Here is an 11,312-nt window from a genome sequence, read left to right as displayed (position 1 = left end):
AACAATAGTACAACAAACGAAGATATTCTACTCAGTGCTAATTATTAGCTAGCTAGATGTTCATCCGATTATAAAGATATATTGGATTCACAGATGCTTGGTGACTTGCAAAATACGACACGCTACAATTTTTTTTTTGGCTTTTTTCAATTTGACGTTTTTAGTGTCTAATATATTGAACTGCCTGGTTGAATTTAATTATTTGACAATATGCCATACTAAGTAAGTTAGGGACACTGAATCAGTTGATTTTAATGTCTACAAAAAACCATATATAGGATCGATCAAAATGTGTTGATTCAAAGTGTCACATACATGGGCAGCAAGATGCCGCTTATAGTTGAAGTTATCTCCAAAGAAACCATCAAACCATCCTCTCCAACACCCCTTCACCTCAGAACCTTCAAACTCTCCCGCATAGATCAGTATGCCTTTCCAGTTTATGTTCCTTTGGTTTTATTCTACTCTACTAATAAAGGGAGTAATAAAGGCGAGTATGATGTAAAAGAAGATAAAAGACTTGATCATTTAAAGAAATCCTTATCGGAGATCTTAACTCATTTTTACATATTAGGAGGAAGAATTGATGGTAATCAGTTTATCGATTGTAATGATGAGGGTGTCAACTTCTTTGAGGCACGAGTTAATGGTAAGGTCTCCGAAATGCTTAACCATCCTATACCTGAAGAGCTTAACAAGTTACTTCCAAAAGAAAATAACTTATATGGCTTGGGGCCTAAGGTACTATTATCCATTCAAGTCAATATCTTTAATTGTGGAGGAATGGCAGTTGGTGTGTTGATAGCTCATAAAGCCGCGGATGCCTCGTCTCTAGGTTTATTCCTCAACCAATGGGCTGCCATCACAAGGAAAGAAGACAGTGAAATTCTTCCTTCAGAACTTGACCTGGCATCTCTTTTTCCTCCTAATAAAGATGAATTACAGTTTACGCCTTCAAATGGAAGCTCAACAAAAAAGGTTGCTACTAAAAGGTTTGTTTTCAATGCATCGAATATAGCTGCACTCAAAGCTAAATCTTCCAACAACTTATATGTAAAACATCCAACAAGGGTAGAGGCTGTTTCTGCACTCATATGGAGGTGTGCTATGAATGTGCTAAAAATGAGACCAGAGTTTGTAAACTCTGTATCTGTGGCGATTCATACGGTGAATCTGCGTGGAAGAATGGTTCCGCCATTGTCCAATCTTTTTTTCGGAAACGTCATGACTTATGCAATGACAACATTAAAAATTGAAAGCCCCCCAGAGTTGCATTGTTTGGTGAATCAGTTCAGGAAAGCACTAAGGAAAATTGACGGTGACCATGCGAGAAAACTTCAAGTTGATCATTATGGGCATTTCGCGCTTGGTAATTATTTCAAAGGGGCGACTGAAAAATTTGTCAGAAGGGAACTGGTACCATTCTTTTTTACTAGTTGGTGCAGGTTCCCTTTCTATGAGGCTGATTTCGGATGGGAGAAGCCTATATGGATAAGTACTGTGAATTTGGTTACTCAGAATCTTATAACGTTAATGGACACCAAATGTGGCATTGGAATAGAAGCATGGGTGGCCTTGGATGAGGAAGACATGGATAGATTTGAATGTGAGCCTGATATCATTGCTTTTACTACCGCCAGTGGGGGTGCTTACTAATCAAATATATAGTCGATGATCATGTTATGTTTATTAAGGGTTTATAAGAGATTACATTATGAATGTTTATGTTGTAATAATAATAACGTAATAACGTAACAAGGTTATGTTTCAGTTGCTGTCACTGTTAGCATTCTGTTTGATATAATACGTTCGATCAGGTCTTTCCCTACTAGATCCCTCACATTTCAAATACGTACAATGTAATTCTTCTTCTAGTCAAGTAGTTAACTACGTATTACTATAGAATCAAGAAATCAAAAACATATTTTAAAAATAAATCTTACATGATGTTTTTTCAAAATTTTGAATTTTAACTTGGTAATCTATTGATTTTATTCCATTTATCTTCTTAAACTAATGATGTAATTACTTATAGATGAATATAATGTTGCAGAAGCATTTAAAAAATACAGCCACCCAGAGACATAGAGGAAAGCGTAGGTCGAGAGTCAGAGCCTCAGAGGTGATGGAGACAAACACAAAAGCAAGCCCTGCCTAGAAGAAAAAGGCAATGTTATCATCTGCACTCACTAGATCGAGAATGCAAAAGTGCCGGCCAATTCTAGCCAGAAATGTGGGACCAGTTGATTTTGTTCGTATGATTTCTCTTGTACGTCTACAGTGTGAGCCTTGGATACAAATCGTACGACCCTACGTTTAATGGTCCATAGTACAATTCAAATGTTAGAGGTAGAATGTCTCATGAGTTGATGTTTGAACTTTGAAGTGATAGTGTGACGACTGAAAGAGGTAGTGTTTTGGCTAAAGTTACGAAATAAATAATACTAGATTTTGGACCCCGGCATATGCCGTGATCTATTATATGTTTTGCGTGCTTACAACTTCTCTCACACAAATTTTTCAAATTAAATATTTTGCGTGCTTACAAATTCTCTCACACTAATTTTCAAATCATCGATCATAACATATATTTATTGAAAATAAACCGAAATACGTTAATGAGTAGTGATTTGTATGGTGTTTAAGTACTTGTCATTGAATAACCTCTTCACTTTGTGGTTTAGGATATTAATCCGCAATTTTTTAATTTTCAAATAGAATTATCTTAAACTTTAACTTGTATAATAGTTTTTGTTTTAAATTTCTAGTGTTTTATCAATTACCACCTCCAGACTTACTAATAACAAATCACTAAAGCAGATTGATTGTTTCCCTATCCTCAAAGAATACCCTATTCCGAACCCGAAAAGATTTAATTATCACATGATCGTACTCTTCAATGGATTGATGAATACAAAGAAAATTCTCTTTCAAGAGCCTTCACTTGCTCCCCCAAGTATCTTTTCTTTTTCGAGATTGATTATTTGTATACATATACAAAATACACTTAAATGAACGTAAAATCTATTCAATTACAACATGAATAGTGGAGAAGATCATGTCGTTCTATGTCTTTTGTCAATGTGAATATGTCAAAGCTAATATTAGATTGAGTGGGTAAAATGAGTAATGGCCGGTTCAGATTTGAACAATCTAATAATCAAATAGATGGAAGAAGAGTGTCTTTCAAATAACATTCCTCTTCCAAACCTGAAGCACTAACAGGTTTAGTTTATATTCTAGCACGCACCTTGAACTTGCAATAAAGTGCTCAAATACTCCATCTTATTCCACCTCTTGCTTTCTTATATATAGTAGTTTATCTATTCTTAATGCTTCTGCAAGCACATTACAAAACGAAGTTCATAATAAAAAAATAGTACCAAAAATTTCTTCCAACATTGCACTAATATTAAAAGGGTTAAATTTGATGGTATGAATAAAGAGCCACAAAAATCAGTATAACAATAATTCATACAGACATTCTTCACTCTTTTGGACTAAAGAATTATTAATTGCATAACTATAACACCCGGCTATTTATATTTATTATTTTTATAATATATGATTAATATTAATAATAAGAATAAATAAAATAAAATAAATAGGATAAAGATTAGTGGAGAGAGAGGAAACGGGGGAAAAGAGGATAAACCCTCTTCCCTGTTTTCGGCATCGACAGGCCCAAAATATCGGTCGAAAAATTGATTTTTCGCCGATATTTATCATTTTTTCAACCTACCGACTTTGAAACATTTGAAATACCGGCTCTGAAAATTAAATTAATTTTAAACCAATATATACCGGTAAAACCGATATAAAAATATATATCGGCGATATATTCCGACATATTCCTATATATTCTATATATATCGTTTGACTTGCTTGGACAGTTTGACTTTTGACCGATTTTGTTGATTGTTGACCAATATATCCCGATATATATTGTTATATATCAGTGATATTTCTGATATATCCCTATTTTTTGATTTTTGAATATTATCACCAAAATGGGGAAAAACGATATATCGATCCGATTTTTCGATTTTTCCGATATGTATCGGTTTTGGGAGGGTCCGAAATATCTTCAAATCCCGAAACTTTCGGCCTTGAGTTTTCGGGGGGTTTTGAAAAAAAAAACACAGAGAGGAGTTTACACGGAAAAGTTTTATACAGAGAGAAGAAAGAAGAAATGAGCGGAATTGTGCACCTCTTATCTAGCTTTCGATCGGATTTTTGGCGTTCTTTTCTATATATTTTTCTGCGGGATACGAGAGGTGAGTAGATATTTTGTATACGTGTAAATTTCTATAGGACTAGCGATGAAACATGATATTTATAGCCTATCATGAATATATATGTTATGTTGGATGGTTATATATTATCGTGTATGCCGATTATAATTAGTATACTTATGATTTATTATCATCACAAATAAATGCAGAAAACTTCAGAGAAACAGTTTTAGATCTCATTAAATTATCATTTATTTTTCTTAAAATCCTCTTTAAGGGATTTGAATGTAATTCCTTTGTTCTTCGATTTAACTGCCATCAATCTATGTAGATGTATATTTATTATTTGGGTTACAATACTATGTGATGAACTGGCGGGTAGCTTACTGTCGGGTTATTTGTTTGGGTTGATTTGGGTTGTTGGTTTATGTTGGTTGGTTGTTGTTTGAAGTGGATATTGTGGGTTAATGGTTTGGGTGTTGTTGAAGCTTTTAATGGGTTGTCAATGGCGTTGAGATCGAATTTTTGAGGAGTGGTGGAATTGGGTTTTGGTTATGGCAAAATGTTGGGTTTTTGAGGAGGATTAAAACCGATGGGTTTAGAGTGGAGTAGGGTTGGCGGTTTGTGGTGGTTGATTGGTGGAGGTGGTGCGCTGGTGAGGAAGAAGGAGAGTAGCAATTTCTTTTTTTGTTTGGGCTTGGGCCGAAATTAGAACTTGTGGGCTTAAGTTTTGTTTCAGTTGGGCTTGGGCCGAATTTGAATGGCGGGCTTGAGTTGTTTTATAAACTTTTGGGCTTAAGCAGTTTATGGTTTTGGGGCTTGAGTTGTTGGGCTGGTTTCTATTATTTTTGTGGGTTGGATCCTTTTTATTTTAAGTGGGCCAGATTCTATTAATTTAGATGGGCTTTGGGTTAGAGTTTGTTTTTGGGCCGAATCTATGTCTGGTTTGGAATTGAGTTTTCATCTAGTTAGGGTCAGATTCAAACTCTTGCCAAAACATGAAAAAGTGAGCTTTCTGAGTTTTATTTCCAACCCAATTGGCCTCGTCACATTCCAAGGTCTGTGGTGGTAGATATGATGTCTGGAAGCTTGAGTGGCATAAAACAGTGCGTCAGAAATCAGTTTCTGCGCACTGTGTTCGAGCTTAGTTTTCAAACATTTAGAATGAGATTGACTATTTTTGTAAAACATAAGAAAGTAAATTCTATGTGTTAGCTTTTCAACGCAAAAAACCTTGATGTATTTGGACACCTGTGGAAAGCATTGTGTCATTCAGAAGATAGTCCGTCAGAAATCTAGTTTGCTAAAAATTAGGATTTTTACCAATTTTGAACTATTTTTACTCTGAGATAGAATGACATTGGGACTTTGAGTTATACATAAAAAAAGTAAGTATACCTATCCTAGTTTTCAAATAATCAAGTGGTGTATCATTTGGATGGCTATAGGAAATGTTATTGTTTTGGCAAGTTACCTAGATAACCTACCATGTTTTCTTTTTAGGGGAGCTCTAGTTAACTTTTCTTATTGTAATGAGATAAATGATTTTACTTAGACATATGAGTGTCTTGAATCTTGATTACTTAATTTCACATTTGTATTATATTCCAAGTACAATTGTTTCATATACACTAAATGTTAATATAGATTTATGTTATCTCACGTGACATGTTACATTAAAGTTTGTGTTTAATATATATATAATTGAGGAATGAAAGGGAAATGAAGTGTGCAACCTTAAAGCATGGATTCTTATTATTCTTTGACTTTAACTATGTGGCTAATAAGAACTACGAAGGCTTGATTCCAATCTTGAAAGATTTGGATACGTAGGCAGCTTCGAGCAAAAGTGCAGTCACTATATTATATATTATATATTAGTTATTAGTTATTGTGATAAATATATGTGAACAATGTTAGTACTTAATTGTGTACATGATTGTGGTTGTTTAAAATGTATTCACGAGATATTTAACTAATGCGTTATTCTTGATTGAACCTTTTGATATCTATGATTTATATAATTGACAATGAGGTGAGTTGATTAGTTATTGTGTTTGGAATATTTAGCAATGAATTATTGTTTGAGACAATGTTTGTTTTGTAATGAAAATATTATAATAAATGAAAACTCTTGAGTGTTAAAATCCAGTGTAAAAGTGTTCGGTGAAAATTTAATGTGTCGCCCACATCTTTAGATCTCTCCACGCTTCTTTGATGAAAAGAAATGTTTATGACTAATGATGTCATGTGAAAAGCTGCCTTAAAGGGGAACTAAGACATTCGCCTTGTGGGTGGGCTGTATTCCTTGAGTGTACGGGAATGTAGGTATGGGTATTCATTGAATGTGCCATGAATGACCCGAGTATTCATTGAATGTGCCATGAATGACCCGTTAGTGATATGATGGGTATTCCTTGAATGTGGAGGGAATGACCTAAGGTATTCATTGAATGTTCCATTAATGACCTGAGATTTTATGCCCAAAGAGGCTGTGAATTTTGTGTATATGTATGGAAAGCCCAGAGATGGCTGTGACTTACAAGTTACGAATTTACAAGATGAAAATATGTTTCCTGGAAGCGATATCCCCACTTGGGACATATGTCTTGTAGTGGTACTCGGTGTGAGTGAGGCACATGGATATGTGTGATTTGGCAAATGTGTGAAGTGCAAATCGTGGAGTAGGAACTAAAGGTTGGGTTGTGTCTTTTAATAAATGAGTCAACGAGATAATTAATAAGCAAAGTAAAATATTGATTTTACGTGTGCTGGGGTTATTGCATATGATGTATATGATTTCTTATGAGAAATGTTTATGTGGTTTGTGTGAGTTGATACTCACAAGGGATGAATGTACTCCCTGGTTGTGACTTTTTCCTTGTTCTCATAAGTAGATGAATGATATCAAAGTAAAACATTGATTTTACATGTGACTGAGTTATTGCATATGAATATTTATGTATTATGATGTACATGATTTCTTACAAGGAAATGTATACGTGGTTTGTGTGAGTTGATACTCACGAGGGATGAATGTACTCACTAGTTGTGATATAGTTTCTCGTTCTCCTTAGTAGACGAGTGGTTTTTAAGAAAAATATTATATTGGCTTTAAGTATGAGTGAGTTGTTGGATACGATTGGTGATATATTATGATATGATGCATATAATTTCTTACGAAGGAATGTGAATATGGTTAGCGTGATATGATGGATATGGTGATGTGATGTGATATGAATGTTAGTTAATATTGGTGATATATTATGATATGATGGATATGGTGGTGTGATATAAATGTTAATTAATATTGGTGATATATTATGATATAATGGATATGGTGGTGTGACATGAATGTTAATATTGGCGATATATTATGCCAGATTATATATACTCATGATGGTTGCAGTGAGAGTGAAATAGATGTATACTATAAATGATTACGTTTGGAAAATCTAACTTTGTTTTGCAGGAGGGTAGGACAAGTTTATGCAGAGACATTGTCCTACCCTAAGACGACGTGATGGCTTAAAGGTAAAGTGTATCAAACTCATATTTAAATAAGTTATCATATGTGTATGTAATAAGTTGAATGTAAGTGAAAATTATATTGTGAGTTATTTTGGAAAGTGAGCATGATGAATACTGTTATTTGATATTTCTTGGAAATGTATATTGGGGGTTGAAATTTTACTTGGGAAGAAACTGCATGCCGTTTTGAGAATACTGAACTAACTTGTCTTCCAAGTTGAAATGATTGAATAGTATATTTTTTATTCGAAAGATATGAACGTATTGTTATTTTATATTTAGTCTTACTCATACCAGCAAATTCAATTTGTTGACCCATGTTTGCTTTGTTTTGCAACCTGGGTGTGTTTTTGGAAACATAGATGGTGGAGTGCAGTGGATGAGGACACGTGATTTGGAGTTGCTCTTGGAGTCTTCTGGTTTAAGTTTTTTCATGGGGAAGTGTATGCGGTTTTGTTTTGAGATAGATGTAATAGAGTTGGTTAGTTTCTTTGTAGTTTAATAATGTGATGAAAAGTTGTTCATTTTAGTTTTCTTTTGATTTCAGTTTTTTTTTTTTTTTTTTTATATCGTGTTTGATAACAGGGTATTGGGTTTTGTTTCACCCCGAGTTTCCAGATGATTAAATATCATTATTTTAAATATTGTCTGGAAATTTGGGGTGTGACAATAACCATCCAAGATTTCCATCCATTAATTATTTAGTAGAATACTCTTAAGAGATTTTAAGCTTAGATACATTTTACTCCAAAATCATTTAAAATTCCTACAACCAAAAAAAGTTTAACCAAATTTTGTTGCATATAGAATAAAGATTGTTTAGGTACTACAAGTTCAAATGTAGTTCCATCCCTTTAAAATGCGCATTCATTCTAGTTCAACATACTTGATGCTGGCGAAGTAGTTGTCTGGTGCCAATTCCAAGAACTTATCGTACAAAATCATGTAACCCCAGGTCCAACCTGATAGACGTTTAAGTATCTTGTATTTTGGGCTCACCGATTGCATTTCCCATAATTTTCTTTGCACATTCCTTTACCCACTGGCATCCTCTGTGATGCAAATTCAATAATAACTAACTTTCCTGTGTAATACCAAGGGTAGCCCATATATATAGGACATCATTAAAGAACAATCATTTTTTTTTCTTTCGGGGGGGGGGGGGTGTGGGGGGCAACCACCCTATCCCCCTAATCCGCCCCTTGCGGTGGGAACTGCATGTATCACTAACCCGTAAGCTTGTAACACGAATGGAAGTGCAATGAGTGTTTGATCTAGAAACCCTTCTCGACTTATAACAAAGCAACTGCCAGGCCACCAGATTATTACATTCCTTCACATGCTCGCAATTGTTGCTATACTTCTCAATGTTTATTTGTTTAGTTTCTCTGCTATAATATATAAGCAACCATAGCGAATTCCAATAACTTACCAACTAAATATTATTATTTTATTATGAATTTCAAAAAGTTGTAGATTATTACAATTCATGGCCCTTCCCATATTTAAGCTAGTTGTATGAGAAATTTAGCTTATAAATTATTTTCCTATTATAAGTACAACTCTTTTTAGAATGGAATGTTATGCAGTTTCCTTACTATCATCCACCGATTTCCCCATGAAAGAGCCTCCCACGTTGCTTAGGAGTGCTTTGTGAAGAGTCCTGCCCTTCCTTAAATTTGTTAAACATCCAAAACAATTTAGACTTTATATAGGAAACAAAAGCACAAATATCTTTTGCACTAAAATCAACCAATCCGAATAAGGATTGAAGCATGTTGACGATACCTCATGCTGTAGATTCAAGGAAGGTACTTCCAATCTACTGCTGTTGTGCTAAGTTGATCGAATCTCTTCTCTTATAAAATCGAGCCTCAAAAGGTTCAAATGTTTGTACTAAAATAAAATAGGAAACCATGTGGGAGAGTTATTCTAATTGGAAGGAGAGTTACTCTCTACTGGGAAAGCTAAATTTCCACCTAAGATATTCTCTACAAGTCCAAAATTTGCTAAAAAATAGGTGAGAACTTGGAAAACCTTTGAACCAATTACCGTACAAGTCCATATGCTAAAAATAGGTTATCTCTACAAATCCAATTTGGAAACTGTACAATCTAAAAAGAAAATAGTAATATGCATGATCTGAGAATGAATGAAATAAAACAGAGAAGCCTTGGTGATTCCTTGCATTCATTTTCGTATCTTTGTGGACCTTCATGGTCTGTCCTGGTCTCAAGTTCCTCACCTTAGTGAACGCTAGTGTCACCCCCATATCCATCGAAACCTAAAATTATCAAGGGTTAATTTGTCTAAATCCCCCACATTTGTCACCAGTTTATAATAAACCCCCTACATTTGTAAACATCACAATTCTCCCCTGCGCCGTCTAATGTACATTGCCTCCTCCGCTTTCTCCCCATATCTTCCACAAACCCAACACAAATTTCCATCAATCAACACAAATTCAACTCAAATGTAACAAATTGAATTAATTATTAAACCCTAACCCTAACCTGTTTAATAAACATTTATGACAAAACTTAATACTACAGCATTGCTTTTCGTTAATCTGCCTCTTGCAAACAATTACAAAATCCATTGTTTTTTGTCGACACTACATATCATAAACAAAAAACATTCAATCAATAAAATAAAAACAAAAAAAAAAAAAAAAAAAATATATATATATATATATATATATATATATATATATATATATATATATATATATATATATATCAAATTTTGATAATAATAATTACATGGTGACATGTTTTGCCGTTTGAGAATCAATCAAATATTCTACCTCCATTATCATCATTACACCTAGACAATGTATTACGTTTACTTTCGGGTGGTGACTCATTCTTCTTCTTCTTCGTTTTCTTGTTGTATTTTGTCTTCTTCTTTTTTATCTTGGGGTTTGTGAGTATCTCAAGCTTGGAAGGATTATGATTACTTTGGAATATTGTGCGGGTGTTTTTTTCGGGTTTGGCGCTGAAAAATGAAAAAAAAAAATTGGTGTGTTTTATTTTTGACAAAAGAAATCATCAAGGCTAATTTAGTCAATGTACATCATTGAGGGGGTACTTTTGGTATTAAGTGAAATACCAACAGAATTGGAATGGAAGTAAGACGGCGCAGAGGGAAATCGTGATGTTTACAAATGTGGGGGATTTAGACCAATTGCATAACATTGGATTTTTGACAAAAGTCACCCCTGAACTTGCCCCCGATAACCAGTTACAACCCTAAACTTATTTCTAAGCGAAAAAAAAACCCTGAAATTGCTAATGCCAAACGTGACTGTTAGTTTGTTTGATGTCGTTAGAAATAGAAAAAAATGCATAGATGGGTAACGAACTATACCTTTAATCAAACATTGGGGTTCAAACTTTTTTTTGAGCAAGTTTGGGTATCCATGTCTACCACGTTTTGCAACGTTTGGTTCTGTTTCACTTCCGTCCCTTTTTTTCACATGTGGCATACCTTTTTTTTTTATCAAATTATTTTCCTATGTGGCTATGTAAAAGTTGCCTTGTGGTA

General features: G+C 34.1%; 1 pseudogene across 1 annotated transcript; it reads left to right on the top strand.

The window, feature by feature from the left end:
- Positions 1-203: 203 nt before the first annotated feature.
- Positions 204-1,828, top strand: LOC147476719 (stemmadenine O-acetyltransferase pseudogene; annotated as a pseudogene). The gene has a single exon (XR_015207892.1). The product of XR_015207892.1 is annotated as a stemmadenine O-acetyltransferase pseudogene (transcript).
- The last annotated feature ends 9,484 nt before the right edge of the window (positions 1,829-11,312 follow it).

The sequence above is a fragment of the Coptis chinensis genome, chromosome 9, assembly GCF_015680905.1.
Source record: "Coptis chinensis isolate HL-2020 chromosome 9, ASM1568090v1, whole genome shotgun sequence".
NCBI classification, from domain to species: Eukaryota; Viridiplantae; Streptophyta; class Magnoliopsida; order Ranunculales; family Ranunculaceae; genus Coptis; species Coptis chinensis.
Note: the sequence above shows the minus strand (reverse complement) of the source record. Positions and strands in the feature narration are given on the sequence as shown.